The sequence below is a fragment of the Topomyia yanbarensis genome, chromosome 2 (genome assembly GCF_030247195.1).
Source record: "Topomyia yanbarensis strain Yona2022 chromosome 2, ASM3024719v1, whole genome shotgun sequence".
In the NCBI taxonomy this organism is placed as follows: domain Eukaryota; kingdom Metazoa; phylum Arthropoda; class Insecta; order Diptera; family Culicidae; genus Topomyia; species Topomyia yanbarensis.
The window spans coordinates 432,197,082-432,214,091 of NC_080671.1; the positions used below are offsets into that span (position 1 = coordinate 432,197,082).

The 17,010-nt window shown below is 38.1% G+C and overlaps 1 protein-coding gene across 5 annotated transcripts in view; it reads right to left on the reverse strand.

Moving 5' to 3' along the window:
- The window catches only part of LOC131685477 (interference hedgehog-like), a 291,909-nt gene that overhangs the window by 99,812 nt on the left and 175,087 nt on the right, over positions 1-17,010 (reverse strand). For 2 of the 5 annotated variants that reach the window (XM_058969212.1, XM_058969210.1), the window contains exons 1-2: positions 14,422-14,729; positions 13,666-13,874 (exon numbers count right to left, since the gene is read on the reverse strand). The exons of 1 other annotated variant lie outside the window; for it this stretch is intronic. The gene's annotated coding sequence lies outside the window, so the exon portion shown is untranslated. Of the gene's footprint in view, positions 1-13,665; positions 13,875-14,421; positions 14,731-17,010 lie in introns of those variants that run through there. 2 more of the 5 variants (XM_058969214.1, XM_058969213.1) reach the window with 1 other exon arrangement.

Here is a 17,010-nt window from a genome sequence, read left to right on the forward strand (position 1 = left end):
ATTTTCAAATAAAAATAAAAAAAAATGTTCCAGTTTCTAATAAAATAGGTTACATCCAGCCATATAAGATAGATGACACCTGCTACGAATGTTGGTCAATGCAAATATTTGTTTAATAAAACTAATTTACTTTTAACTAATTTGTAATGCTAAAACTATAATATCCTATGAACTAAAAATCTATATATTAATTAAATGTAAACACAAATATGCTTCCCTGCAATTGAACACGTTACCTTAACCCTAGAAGGTTGCACTGGGGTACAAATGTACCCCACGCCTACTTTGGAACCGTGTGAAGACGAGAATTCGGCATTTATCGATCTGGGAACCTAACCATAATTCAATTTAGAGTTCCTAGCAAGAGTAGGAAAAGGTGGTGTAGCCAGTTTGCTTATAACCTTCGTGAAAGACGGTGTCAAAGTTTGCGTGGGGTACATTTGTACCCCAGTGTACGGTAGCCGTTAGCGTTTCGTCAGGTTTCGTGCTTTCAGTGGAAATGTGACTCGTCACAATACCAGTTTATACACTGATTGTTTTACTATGTAAGCAACAATTAGTATTATAAAATCGTTTTTAATCGTTTATTCAATTAATTTAATTTAATTTAATTTTGAAGTAGAAAAAAAATCATTTCCATGTTTGCTGATTTTTATTGTTGTATTGTTTATTTTTTATAGTTTTTTAAAACAATGGTTCGCAAGTATAATTTGCGCATAGTAATTGCTGTAGTAGTAACGTTGCGTGATACCAATGTATTACTGGTCAGAAATATTTTTTTCATTTCAATTTTCACCCCCTTTCGTGGTGGTTTCCAAAACCCGATTTTTAAAGTTTCGCTCTTCCAAATAATTGCACTTTTCCAAAAATATCGAAAATCGATTTTATACCGTTTCTAGACCATTCTTTCAACTTATAGAATCATTTGATCTTTGTCAAATCGGTTGAAAATTCGCAAAGTTGTAGTAATTTTTGTAAAAAAAAGTCAAAAGCGCGATTTTTTAATTTTTTTTGTTCAAACCAATTTATGTATCATTGATTCAATAAATTCCAAACTTTCACTTACACAGCTGTTTTTACAATTAAAAAACGAAGAAAATTATGTACTATACATTTCTTTTGATTGCATTTTTACCTGCAAAAACTGCGATCAAAGCGTGGGGTACATTTGGTCGGTGTTAAGTCAGACCGGACCAAGTCGCAAAACATCGAAAAATGAGATAATGATAGCACTGGATAAAGACTTTCGTCAGCTGCATTGAACTTCTGCCAGATTTTAAATATGTAACATTAAACAGGACTGATGGCAAAACTAATTTTCTAATTATAATGTAAAGGATGCTGCGATTCAAACTTTCAACTCGTTTTTCTCGAAATCAATAGTTTGTCACTTAGTCCGGTCTGACTTAACACCGACCATTTGTACCCCAGTGCAACGTTCTAGGATGGAAAACGCAAGTGCAACGGTCTAGGGTTAACTTTAGATCTCGCCATAAAATTATCACAGATTTCGCTTATCACAAACACAAACACACATGCAAAAATTGGTTTGGCAATCAAACACATTGAACTGGGTTCGACCGTATCCGATCTTCTTTCGGATCAAAGATAGTCCGTGAAGCAGTCTAATATTCCGCAAGACGCAGAAATATTCAGCTGTGCCAGATATCTCTACAGTTCGCCTAGATACGCTCAGAATCGAGAGATTTTGTCTAAAGTAAACAAATGACGTTACTGTGGCGACGAGAACTAACGCGTTTACATGCCCAAGGTTGAGATCGATGGTTTAGTTGTCGAATCGAACTTGGCATGCGTGGAACCATTGAAGAACGGGATTGTATGTTTCAATGATCTTTCACTCCAGTGAGCGAAGATTTTGAGTGACAATCGCACTGGACGGGACAATATGGGGTGTCCCTTCATACTAGTGTCGGGTGACCTTTGGCGAGACTGCTTTGCGTCTTTTTCCACAAGAATCGTCTGCATGGTCGGTTGATTGTGCCGCGCTTCATGCATGCAGTAGACAATTCAGAAGAAACAAAGAGTTTCCAACACTTCCAAGAACACCAAAAATCACAGGTGACATTTCAACCAGAGATTCAACTTAGTGCAGGATTGGTTGGACCTAGGTTGGGAATAGGCAACATTGTGATATTGCGGAACTCCTCCCGGCATCAAAGAGACATCAATTTTTGATGGTACAGGTTATGATTATCTCGATAATAACACGGTGCTACAAAATATAAAAATTGAATGCATTTTCAAAGTGGTCTAATAAAGATTGTAGATCACGTCAAATACTACACAAAACCACGTTTGATCAATCTCCTAAACGGCTTAACCGATAGCCGTAAAAATTTATACATAGTAAGCGTTTGTTATGGAGCGTGTTTGTGTGCTATTGGTTGGAGATTATCTGCCCGCCAGATGGCGCTTCGGAACAAATTGTGTTATTCTTCTACTTCATAGAAAGTCGCAGCAACGCGCGATGGGTATTAGCTAGTTTAATATACCCTCAAAATCTTGATTTATAGTAAAAAAAACATTTTTCAGGATTTTCAGCACGAAAAGATTCATTGGATTCGAAATTGAATGCTCTCTTCAAAATTTTTTTGAAGCAAAGACGCTTCTTTAAAATAATTTTGAGAAAATCTTTGAGAAATCGCAAAATTATGGATGTTTTCATTCAAAAGAACATGGCATAGCATACCGTCTGAAGGTCATTCCTTCTTCTTTCCAGAACACTCAAAATATTTAAAATCGGTTGACCGCGTACAAATTTTTTTAATGCCAAAAGTCCCGAAAAATCGTTTTTTGCCACAAATCAAGATTTTAAGGGGAATACAACATTTTTCAAACATTGTATTGTGTTGAATTCGACGAGACACCGTGTAATTGATTTAGCTTACTTTACAGTCTTTGCTTTATGAAGGCGGCCTGCTTTATTGAACATGTCCACATTTCTGTTCTCCTTGTTCCTATTAAACTGAGAAAACGAGCAGAAAAAGTTTGCAAGAATGTTCGTTATTTTTGTTAAAATTTGAAATCTTTGTCTTGTTCGTTGTTTATTTTGGATTATCAGGACCGTAGCGTAGTCTTCTGGCGCTTTTTGTAGAGTCTCAGTTATGTGCCTTTTTTCTGTCTGCTTTGGCTTTCTTTTTAAGTTCGAATTTCAATCAATAATTTTGTGTGTACCTGTGAATGATACTCCTATCCTGAGTTATTTTATGACTTAACCTCACTTATTTTATAAAGCAGATCAAGATTTTAACCCCCCTTCTAAGATTGGCGCCCTTGGTGGGGGCCAACCTGCCCAACCGCACGCTGATCACATGTTCCATGCATCGGTCTCGTTGGTCCCGCCCTGTGTGTTGCTGAGCCAATATCTAAGGTCCAGATGGTTGAGTCAACTCTCTTGCTTCGATGGTAGGTACTTAGTGCAGACAGATGCCGACGGGAAATAAACAGGAACAACAAAATGTGGTGCTGTAACCAGTGATGTACCGATGGGAAAAATTCCATCTTCCCGGGTTTTTATTTTTGGGTTTTAACCGGGTTTTTTCCCAAATCATTTTAACCCGAACGAAATATGGGTTTTTTCGTTTTATCGAATGTATGAGGTTCATTTGATGTTTTTTAACCTTTGGGCAGTCGCGCTAGTGCACTGAGTGCACGTTGCTCTGAAAATCTAGCGGAATCGTCTTAGGGCACCAGCGGCTGCTCGTTCAGTGGGCCATAAGTGCAACTTCCGGACGGTTCAAGAATCTTGCATTTACATTTGAGAGACCGAAAATAAAAGTCGCAAGGATAAAACATACTTTGTAGAACCCACTCCAGATATCTTAGCATGTAAAACTCGAATATTAACATCAAGCGTAAAAATCGGACAGAGATCCTTGAGCATGAGAAACCGCTTAGAATATTCTCACCCAAAAAAGTCGGCAAGTATGAACCTCCAGTATAATTCGCTCACAGGAAATTCCGTACAACGTTACATTCAAGATTAAAAGATGGATAAAGAAAAGTCCTTTGTAAGAACTGGATATACTTTTTTACGATTTTTATTCTGTATGACATAATCTAAAAGTTCCTGTCCGATTTTGCAACTTGAAGTTCAAATCCAATTTTCACATTCTAGTATATTTAAAACTGGTTTTACGACTTTATTTTAGTCCATTCCATATTCCAACTTGTTTTATATAATACTGGGAACAATAGTCATTGTTACTCTGACTAGTGAAAATTAGAATAATCGTGTGATGCCAAAACTACTTTTATTCTGCTTGTTACTCATTTTAGGGGTTGCTATACTTTTAGCGATATAAGGTAGGTATTCACACAAAATTTAGAAAATACCTATTTAGTTCGGTGAAAAGTAAAAGTGAGTAATATGCAAAAACGGGAGTGGCCTTGACATTCGTATGAACAGTAATCAGAAATCTCACAAATCGCAATCCAAATTCTTTCGGCATCAACTACATCAGCAACAGTAGAAAAAATGTTTAGTACGTTTAGGTGCATTCACAGTGAGAAACGCAGCCCAAAACGTGTTGAAAAGTTTTATCACTTATTTAACCACAATATTTGTAAAAAAATGTTGGATCACCGCTATAACAATGATTCAATCGAGGAAAACCATTCAGAATTCATATACATGTAAAACTTTATAACAATAATACTCATAAATAAAATAAAAATGTTTGGATAACAATACATTAATGTTCAATTACTAAAATATCAAAAATTTGCAAAAAACCCAATCTTCCCGCGAAAAAACCGTTTTCACCGGGAAAAAACCTTGGGTTTTTTCCCCAAAATTATAAAAACCCGATTTGGTACATCACTATGTACGAGTTAATTCGTCAGTTTCTACAAAGAAGCATTTTCGTGCATTGTAAATAGTTGGCTTCGTTCATTTCACGAACTGAAAAGATGACCACTTGATGAAAGTAACTTTTCCTAATTTTATATATTTAGTGTGCAATTGAATTTTAAATTATTTTTCGTTATTTTAATAGATGTTTGTATATAGTACGAACGATTTCGTTGGTAGCACGAATTCATTCTCGTTCTTCCTGTTGAAAAAGAATATTTCGCAGTGATATACGTACAAAATATTCTTTGTGTATAAACAACTTTCCATTCGGCACTTGACAGTAAGAACTGCTATACGGAAAAAGCTCTGAGACATCATCTGACAGAACGTCATGTGACAAAAGCTTCAAGTGGGCAAAGTGAGCTTTTGCATATGGACGCCGTGTACGGATGTGTTGTTTACTATAGACAGATGGTATGATAGGGTACGACAGTCAATAACGGACTGTGATAAACAGTGCATGAAATATCAATCGATATCGAACTATGTTAGTATTATATAACTTGACGAACATGAACCAAATAAAGTTATCTCAAACCTACCTACAGAAATACTTTGTGTTCTCTTACGGTGTTATCAACAGGTTATGGGCCCAAGGGATACCTGTACGAAGGCTATTCGTTGTCCATATCTCAACACTTTCAACAACAGTTTTCGATTTTATTTATATATTATTCTTTTCATCCGATCTTTTAGGATCGAAGTTTGACAACACCGATTTTTTTTCAATTAAAAGGATCGATTTGGCAAAATAGATTTGATTTCAAGCCGCTCACCACTATTGAGTACTAGAATGATTATGGTATTTTTGTTCGTGACATTAACGATAAATGTTTACGACAGTTAGATGCACTCCTGAAGTAACTATTTTTTGTAATTAAATTGTAATTGTAATTGTGGAGATTCTTTGGAAAACCCGTGAATAGCGCAAAACAATTTTTTTGAGTAGATGACGAAAAAATCACACGAAAAACTTCGTATTATTTTCGAATATCTTTAGAGGCCCTTACATGCACAATAAAAGTGTCATAACTAAGTAACGACATGACTGGAATTGTATAGAAATCCGGTCATTACTCCCCTTACACGACCTTTAAAAGTGACATTACTGCTTAATAATGACATTCCTTATGCTGATATACTTAAGGTATTTTGAAAAATAGCTGGCTTTGCACTTGATCCCACTTTGGTTTTTTTTCATAACTGTTCAATGAAATTTTTTTTTTCGAGAGTTGTACTACTGGAGCTGTAGAGCTAGGTTCTCAGAAAGATTCCCCGTCAGAATCACATACTACAATTTGGAGACGAGACAGGCGAATGGCGCCCACTAAAACACTGCTTTAGGCCAATTGTAGCGGGCCGGGATTCTGAATGTGATATTTATTGTACGGTACAGGTATGCGCGGGCGTAGGGACTTCGCAATTGCGTGTATCATCGCGAACGGCTCGAGCATTTGTAAGTTAACGTGTTGGATCGCGTATGCTAACGTGTATTTATAAGTAGCTTCTCGTGAATAAATTCTACATTAAAACCGTTTGCCTTTCGCATATTCGCGTGTGTTCTAGAATGATCGCGCGCGGACCTGGAATCTGATACTTAATTTTTCATATACGGTTCAGATTCTTTCATATCACTAGAGTGCCCAGTAGAGTGGGACATGGTTATATGGGTCCCATTTAGCTCCCAGAACAACTCCGCAAATTTTTAGTTCGGTCGGTGAAACTATATTTTTGCGCCCATAGTTTAAAGTTTACATGGGATTTCGTATGTGGAAATCTACTTTTGCAAAATAATTCAAATAAATTTCAAGAGTCGCCCGTTATCTCCTAAAAATAAATAGATGACTGATTTTTATAGGAAATTTGTCAAGGAAACAAAGTCTAGAAGACCACGAAACGATCTGATGCTTGTGGAAAAAGTTATTAAGCAAAAACCGATTGATGCCCTGAAGATTGATGAAAATTTCACTTTTCATAGCATCACTGCTGCTGACGGTCGAATAATATACAAAATTTTTGACTTTCTCTTATTATGTACAAAAGAAACCTCAATTTATCCCCCAAAACCCTTGCGAAGTGGTCAAACAGCATAGATAAATGTTTTAAACACATTAAGAGAAGATCAAAACAAAATTGAATATAATTGGACAGCCAACAGCAGTGGAGCTAGAAAAAATGAATTTTTTATCAATCGTCAGAGCATCAATCGGTTTCTGCTTAATAACTTTTTTCTCAAGCGTCAGATCGTTCCGTGGTTTTCGAGACTTTGTTTCTTTGTTAAATTTCCCATAAAAGCCACATAACGATTTATTTTTAGGAAGCAATGGGCGACTTCCGGAGGAATTATTTTGTGAAAGTTAGTTTTTCCATACAAAATCCCATGTAAACTTTAAACAGTGGGCGCAAAAATATAGTTTCAACGATCGAGCTAAGAATTTGTACAGTTGTTGTAGGACCCAAATGGTACCTAAAAAGTTGCTCGGATCTGGATTCCATTTTTTGTCCCACCCTAGTGCCCAGTCATGTCGCCGTAGAACGTGTGGTCCAGTGGATGTGAGCTTTAATTTTTTATTGGTCCAACTGAATGTATGGACCTAAGTTGCTAGAATGAGGAGTAAAGATTTCCGGACGTAACCGATCCATGACCGCGCGCGTTTGCGGGTTCGCGTTTGAGATCGCATTCGTAACTTTGTAAGTACTAAAATGTTCACATTATTACCGGAGTGTTACAAAGTTTGCGCCATCGCGTGCGTAGATGATCGCGAAGAGCTAAAGCCTTCGTATGTTGACGTGTTTGTCGCGTGTGCTCGCGTGTATGTGACTTCGCGTAAATAAATTCGATTTTGTAACCCCGTGGTCATTCACATATTCGCGTGTGTTCATGGATGGCCACGCGGACCGTCACTCTAATATTTAGTTTTCGGTGTACGGATCACATTCTGACAGGGTGTGAGTTACTCCATATCACTAGAGTTTCCGGTCATATCACCATGGAACGTGTTGTCCAGTGAATATGAGAGCTTTCTTTTTAATTGATCCAATTAAATGCATGGACTTAGACTTCTGGAATCGAGGATAGAGACTTCCGGACGTGACCGATTCAAGATCGCATGAGAGCGGGGACTGTAGGTTCACGCTTAAGACCGCGTTTGAATGTTAAGTGCTGAGACGTTCAGAACATCACCATGATGTTATCATGTCTGCGAGAGTGCGGGTGTAGGTTGCGTGGATGATCGCGAACGGCTCAAGCGTTTGTATGTTTGTTTGTCGCGTGTATGTGACTTCGTGCGTATAAATTCGATTTTTATGTCGACATGGAACGTGTAGTTTAGTGGATATGAGCATCATCTTTTTGATTGGTCCACCTGAAGGCATTGGACTGTTGCCACTAGGGCCGAGAATAGCGGCTTCCGGACGAAACCGATCCATGATTGCTAGAACACGGGCATTTGGAGGTTCACTCTTGAGACCGCATTTGTGAATTAATAAGTGCTAAACCGTTCACTTAGTCACCGTGGTGTTAACCTGTTTGCGAGATCGTAGGTGTAGTTGTGCGTAGATGATCGCGTAGGACTCGAGCGTTTGTATGTTGACGTTTTGGTCGCGGGTGCTAGATATACATTCCGAATAAAACTTAATGCACCAAGCTCGGAATAATTGCAGCCCATTAATTTGCCCGGATTATTAAAGCACTAAAGCGGGACACCAATTTTTTCCCAAGGTCTGAAGGAAGTTCGAAGTAATTTTCTGATTATTAAATACTCCACAAAATGCCGTACATTCTTAGCAGTCTGTTAGTAGATATTATCCAATTAAATAAGAAGTTATAAATCTTGCTCATTAGATTTGTGGTTAGTATTATATTCGTAATTATTTAACCGGTCTGAACAGCATTTAGGAAAAGAATGTAGTACATCATAGTCATCATAGTCCTTGCTAAATGCGAATAACTTATAACCACTTTGTTTTGGTCCAAATTCCAAATATTTGCCAATAATTTTCGACCTAAAACTAGCAAACATGATAATCAAAATTAAGAAAGAAATTAAGAAAATGGCATCATCATTTTTTTCCTTTCAAAAAGTTCCTGCACACTGTCGTAAAGCTTCTCGAATGCACAGTGGTCGGAAACGCCAAAAACGTGAAATTAATTCACTAGAGGCCAAACCATCAAATATATTTACAGGGTGTGTTTGAATGAATCGTGCGTATGAAAATTCCCCACAATCTGATAACAATTGAAATTAGGCATGACTTACTATGATCGCACTAAAAAATTATCTTTTTATGCTGACGAGGTATAAAGTTGGTGATATAAGATTATAGTGAAGAATTTTGTTGAAGAACTTGAGCTTGTAGGACTAAAGGTTATCGATTTATAAGGCGTTTTCTATGGTAACCCCCTTAAATCTAGTTTTTTTTAATATAACTTTTTTCATTGTGGCTTTGCGTGCAAACTATGTTCAAGACAAATGTGTAGGTATCAAAATATTGTCGAAGACTGTATGTAAAAATACTCAATCGTTTCAAAGTTATTGAAGATTTTTACATTTTTTACTCCAACTTCAACTACGTATAAGAAAGAAAGGTGCAAACCAAAATGCACGAACAGACACTTTTTTGACAGTCTAAACTATGCACAACAAAGCTAAGAAGGTTTGGTTCGTGGCACTCTAGAACCCTATGAATAGGGTAATCTTATTTTATCATGTTACATATACACGATTTCTACACATTTTTATTGTAAATAATGTTACTGGTAATATTTGTGCCATCACCAGAAGAAGTATTAGATTGAAAAATACGGTTGCTCTCAATAATGACAGCAGTATAATATGAGTATTTACATCCGCCGGGTGTCGCCAGTTGGGATAACGTTTCTTTAAACTAAACAAACTAATTCCTTTGCTTGTTTAGTATTCATGTGACCAACTAGGGAATTAGTCTTGAGGCATTTAATGTGCGTGTGTAATACGCATGATTTTGTCTGCGCGTAATGATGGCAGTTGAATCATGGTCAATTTGCGAGAAGGATCGAAAACCAGTTAACAATTTGCGGCAGTCAAATTAGCACGACGAACAAATGTTTCATTGTCATATGCATTGGTTTGCCTTTAGTCCAATTTCTCATGTTAATTGCATTAATCGTTTTCATTGTACTAATTTCTTTCATATTCTCAATAACACCACCATGGCGTAAGAGAAAATAGGAGTCTCATATTCATTACTCGCATCTTCTACATTTCGTAGTTTTAGCGAATTTTTGTAGTAAATTAGTAAATTAGCTTCTATTTCTTCTTATTGTCTCCTATCTTACTTCTCTTTCTAGTAGTCACACGGAATTTTTTTTTCCAAAATCTTCAATAAAGTGCTATGAATTCTGGAACAATCATGTTTTTACGTTACGAAAACAGAGCCATGAACACAAATCATGGGTTTCATAATTATGCCACATTTCCATTCAGTAACGCCCATTTAACGATTTTATTAGGCGAGATATTTGTTTTTGTTTTGTGAACTTCAGTCACGGTTTCCGCCACACCATTAGTAAATCGATTTTCTGTACGTGAACCATTTGACAACTTTATGACGAATATTCATAAAACCAAAGGTTAAATCGTGATTTCATTCATAGCTTTCGCAACATTATTTAGAACGTGACGTGAACTGATTCACGATTTGTTACATCTTGAACATGATCTGGTTTTCGCGATAGTGAAGTAGTTCACGAAATCAAAACATATTTTCTCGTTAACTCTTTCACGAAATCCGGAAGATTATTTCAATAATAGTGAACTAGTTCATGATTCCGGTATATTTTAGTCACGATTACATATCTGTGCTCGTGAAATAGTTCACAAAATCATAAAATGTTATTGATGCATACGTGAACTGATTCATGCTTTCTAGCGATTTAATCATAGCTCACCATTCATTCTCATGAAATAGTTCAAAAAACCTTGACAAAAATTTCATGTATTAGTGAACTAATTCATAAGTCCTAGTATTTTAGTCAAAACTTACCATTCGAGCTCAAAAATCGAAATATATTATTCATGTATACATATACATTCATGCTGATTCATGATTCCTAGCGGCTGAATCACAAAAATCTTGAATAAGATCCTGAAATAATGAACACGAATCACTATTCAATAAATCACTATTTGTAACTAAAATATCACGATAACGGTAATAAAAACTACGGAAATCTGACTGAGATCTTGAAATCATTAACATGAGACACATTACTCTGCCAGATAAATCCAACACTGAATAAAATATCACGAAAACGTGAATTTTGATCACGAATATCGTGATTAAAACTCTGAAATTATGAACATAAATCGTGCTACTCTGCCCGAAAATTCCGATTGCAAACTCATGAATAAAATATCACAGTAACGTAATGAGAAATTACGAAAATCGCGACTAAGCTGCTGAAGTCATGAACATCGTTTAACTGTTGACTTTTTTAATTGTAATAGTTTATATAAACCAGGATATCCAAAGAACAACCGTACCAAACTTTGCAATGCAGCGCCATTTTTGTGCGAACTAGTTTTTTTTTTCAAAACTCACATATTTTCATGAATATTATCCATAATTTCAGGAACTTGGTCACGATTTTCGCAAATCATTCAGTTTACGAAAGCGTGATTTTTTGTCCATGAATTTATGAACCAATTTTTTTTCGTGAAGCACAGAAATCAACGTTTGCTTGTCGTCGGTTGTATGTCCGATATACAAAATTGGTCGTTTCAAATATCTACCGCTCAAAATGCTCTCCAGTTATTGTTCACACGCCGTTCGATTCAATCAAACATAAGTATTACTCTTGATAGCCTACTGTTCGAAGTTGGAGTTGCATTTTATACAAACTGAGAATATCCGAATTAATTTCGAATTTATGAAACGATAAACCAATCATAAATTCTCGGCCGTTGGCTGCCCAGAGCAATAACATATGATAACACTACAGAGAGATGCGTAAATCGTATAATTTATCGAGGTGAATTAAGATCTGGGTAACTCTTTACTCCATCCAATTACCAAAAACTCCTTCCCGTGACAAATGTGAGGATGTAGAGGAATACATGCTCTGCATAAGAACGTTTAACACATCCGTTAACTTATTTTCATTTAAAATTTATTACAGAATTTGGTTAAGTAATTGCATATAGCTTCCCGTTCTCTACGGTCTGCTCTAATTTTCGGTTTGAGTCACCCAAATTCGAATTGCGACACGGGCAGAATTCTACGGAACCAATGCAGATCGCCGCCGACCATCTATTTACATAACAATTCGTCCCGCTCGATTCAAATGTGATCCAATTTTCGCGCACGATTAAAAAAGTGCACAATAAAGTTATTACAAAATGGAACTGCACCTCCGGCAGCCGGTTGTGAGAGTATGTAAATGTTATGAACTCAGTAAAAGTCGCACTTAGTCGGTGCGCCGCAACTGTCAGGCGATACTTTCGTTCGTTCGTTCGTTACTGCAACGGGTAACCTTGTCAAACGAGTGTCTCACCCATACACTCGCAGTGCCATACCGACCGTTTCCTGTCCCGTCGACATCGGCATCGCCTACTTTCAGAACATCGAGCGATGCGTCGGCAAGAGTTGACAGCTGCAAACGAACAGGCGGCGATCGAAGGCGAAGCTGCGCTGCTGCACTCGTCATCCACACAGCTACCTACCTATGTGTGGATTGTAAAATGTAAATTATTCAGTTCAATGAAGCTCGCCAATTTATGACCGCGCACCGTTGCACCGTTTGTGGGTTTTATGAATGAAAATTGACCCGATACGGTGGCGGCGGGGTTTTTTTGTGACTTGGCAAGGGAGTCTAGTGCTAGGTATGATCGGAAAAATGAGCTCGGTAAAATTTTCAACCGCACGCGCCTACGGCTTCCGCTGCAAGCGATTGGCGATCGTGTGTGGTATCTAAATTTGTTTCCCGCTGCTCTGCTTTCATGTGTATGTGGTGCTTTCCGACGGTGAATGTAGTTCAAACAAATGGCGAATAGATTAACCTTTTTGGAAACTACGACTTAATTTCAGACACATGATAAAGATATCAGAAATTGACGCTATCATTTATTGGTTAGAATTTTTTTAAATAATAATGAGCCGTATCTAGAGCAAGTTTCTGAAGAACTGCCAAAGTTGACTGACTTTTATTAATGTATATTATACTGTTAAAATATTTCAATATTATACACTATTACATGTATGTTAGACTCAAATTTGACAAGTACGACAAATAGAGACAAATTACTAACATTAACGCTGTAAACGAACAAGCCTTCCCTTCCATTCGAACCCCGCCGAGCACGGTTTGATTGAAATCCGATACGTGCTGGTGTGACTCATGCTCCGAACCGATCGAATCCCAACGGGGCATTATTTTCCTTTACCGTTCACGTGCGTGGGTTGTAATCAATCAAGTGGCTATAACCTCACTTTTTTCCCCATCGCTAGGTACGGTTAGCTTGCGGCATGCAGTTAGTGTTACCATAAACCAACCGAGAAGACCTACACTGCACTCTACGATCGAAGCAGTCAGTAGCCAAGCAGCCTACTACAATTAAAAATCATGGCAATGCCATAATTTTCCATCAATAAATTGACAATAAAATAGTGACAACCGAACGATCATCAGCGAAACGTCGCTTGCGCCTTGCATGCAATAAATTGTGCAATCGCGGGTGCGGTTCCTCTTTCTAACCCCCTTGTCGAATATCGTACTCACCTCACTCCTTCCCGATATGATAATTTATTACCTTAAATGCGCACTGTCCCCCGCACTTGTCACGGGAGAGTTCGTTGGGCGATATGTAGGTCATCCATATGAAATAATAGAACCTTTACGGTATACCTTCCACAGGCGGTTATGCAAGTCCAACGGTTTATGCAAATGCAAGCGGAGTACGCTTACTTTGATCTTTGTTGCTTTGTACTTTTGACGTAGGAATCTGGTTGGTTTATTTACCTGAAAGAAAGGAGAAATTTGATACATTGTTAGTTATTTGTTAGAGAGAGGTGCAGTATAGTATGTGTCATAACATGCATGACGTCAACAAAAGTTGATTTTGAGTCTTTGATAAATATTTATGAAAACAATGCTTTTATATGCCTATTTTGAGAAATTTTAATCAAATCGAAATTGTTTTTCACGAGAATTCGGAATTTAAATCACTTTCTTGAAATGTTCGATGCCGACATCCGCCGTGTTGGTGACAAGTATACACTGACGAATGCGCCTGGAATTGATTTACTGTCACTTTTTTAAAAGGTAAAAGTACAGTAAAAAATCTTTGTAGTAGATTAACTACCTTCGAGTTCGTCTTTAAGTTCTCATAAAAATAACTGAACTTTTCAGACGGACATTTTGTGTTTTTGATATTGCACAACACCGATGCTATTATGCTCATTCAAATTTGGGTGTAATTAGTCTATCGCCTTTTTACATTACACTTTAGCACTGTGTAAAAACGATACCTATTATTAAACTGAGACTGTGTCCGCAAAAAAATTACCTTTAGTCATTTTCCTCGGTATGAATGATGTACATGACAACACCGAACCTGTGCGGAATAATTCGCCACAGTCAATTCTTCTCACGCATCGGCGCAGTACCAAAAAACGATGACCAAACCGGTAGCAGCAAATAAAAGGACAGAACAACAAAAACAAGCAGCCGCATTATTAATGACGAACGTGATGAGCCCGTTTACATTTCCCCGCGCAGTTCTTTCGGTGTTCACTTTTTTTTTGCGTGGACGACCAGGACCGGGTTGTGAGCTCGTTTTGCGAAAAATATAATTCTCACGAACCACGTTTTGTTCTACACATTTTTCTTCCGGCCACTGACAAGACCTCATTCAGAACAATAGGCTATAGGGGGAACAATGAGCACAAAACAATTCGGACTGGCGTACTTTAAATTGCGCATACTGAATCGAAATTATAAATTATAATAGGTATTAAATGATTTGTCGACATTCTGCGACTGGTAATTTCTCTGTTGTAACCATCATTTTACATTGAAAGAGCTGAATGAAAACATCACTTTCCACGAAAGTGACGGAAACCGCATAGCATCCTGTCGCCGGTAGCACAGTTCACTATTATCAGAAGAATCGACCTGGCAGCATCTACTCTACGCCATCCACCAGAAATAATACTATTCACCGGAAGACACGGTCTTCTTTCACCTTTTCACTAACGTCTAAAGTAGCCAACGGTGTCGAATTGACATGTTTCTACAAAGTGCGGCGGCGTCGGCTTCGCCGTCTACTATGCCCATGGCATGGCGCCCAGTAACCTTCACCGGTTTGAAAAGCAACAAAAATAAACGCTGTTGCCGTTGAGTAATAATTGTCTAGCCGGACTCGTGTCCTCTCTCCTGGTGCGGGTTGATTTCGCTAGTTCGGCCAACGCCACCTGTGACCTGGTGTTCAGTTTATAATTGAGTTATGATCATCGGCCCATCGCAAATAATGATATATGGCAGCGGTTCTCAACCTTTTTCGTAACACGGACCCCTTAGAAATCACACTGGGTTGCTGCGGACCCCCACGGATGAACATTAGTTTTGTATGCTATCAATATGTTATTTTCACTACGCTATATTTCACCCTAAGGAGGAAAAATTGGTAAAAACCAAAATTTCTCACTAGGGTGAAAATTTGTTGGTAAAACCAGTCTTTGTACATCAGTTTGATCAGTCGTTCGATTGAAACACAAAGTGTGTTTTAGTTTTAAGGGATTTGCATCAAGCCGGCGCTAATCTGTTCCGACAATAAGTTAGTGTCGGTTTCTGATGAGGCGAAGCCGAAACGCAACTGAGTTTGTTATTTTCAGTTTGTTAGGAAACAAGAGTTGAAATTTATTTCAATATGCACTCGGAAAATATATTTTTATTCGCGGACCCACAGCAACGACTTCGCGGTCCCCTAGGGGTCCGCGGACCCCAGGTTGAGAATCACTGATGTATGGGCCAATGCTTATGCCAAAATGAGGTTATACACACTTAATTTTATCTGCCGAATCCCAGCCTTTTTACTTCTTTTGCCGAAATCTCAACAGCTGAGATCTCAGTAAGAGTGACGTTCTTTATCCAATTCGTTTATTTGATAAGGCACGTTTGCGTTAGCTTAAAGGTGCCATTTTTTCTTTGTTTTACATTTTGAATTGCTTAAAACTAGAAGGTTACACATTTAATATAACTTTGTTTATATATAATGAAACAAGTTTGGGGGTGGGGGTGGGTGAAGTCCTATATCCTATATCTGTGTATCAGAGACATGAGAGAGAGGGTGGACAAGGCTGCAGAGGGGGGGGGGAATATAAACTTTCAGTTTCCGGCATCTTGAATCAACGGCCAAGATTACAGATTCGGACGGATGCATCATGTATTGGGACGCCGGGCGGTCTTCCTAGAGCCGGCAGACGATTTCGTAGTACAGCTCAGATACGGATCGGCAACACACCGCGTTGCGCGTGTGATGTTGTACTGTAGGTGTCGTGTTGTTGGGCCTTTCGACAGATGTTTTGTCTCGTCTGGGAGTCGCATCAGACCATCGTTGGGGTACGATATGCGGAAGAGGTCACTTCTGGAAATGATAAGAGATGATAGGAGAGATGGATATTGATGGTTTTTAGGAACGTGTATAATATTCCTCCGGCGATAGCGAGCAACATGCGCGATGAACCGCATAAAATACCCAGCTGTCGAGACGATCCGCCCATTCTAGAAGATCTGCAAATGCAAAATTCAAATATCTGGTGATGTGGTGATCTGGTGGGCAGGTAGCACAATTGGCATGCACGCTTTGCTTATTTGCAAAAAAGGAGGATGCTGAATATAATAGAAGCACAGCGCGAATTGGATTGTAGCCTACTTGGGTATTTATCCCAGGCTGGCAATATTCTAGCACAATATTGTACTTAAGCCCTGTAGTCCGCGTAAGAAAACAGAATATATTTCGAGCAGCCTATTTCTAAGTTATAAGTGAGGCCAGATTTGATGAAAAAGTCACTAATTGGCATTCGAATGACCCTAGTAGCTCTCACCTATCACCAAATTATCAACTCTGTAATCGTGCAACCAATGCCAGTCTAAC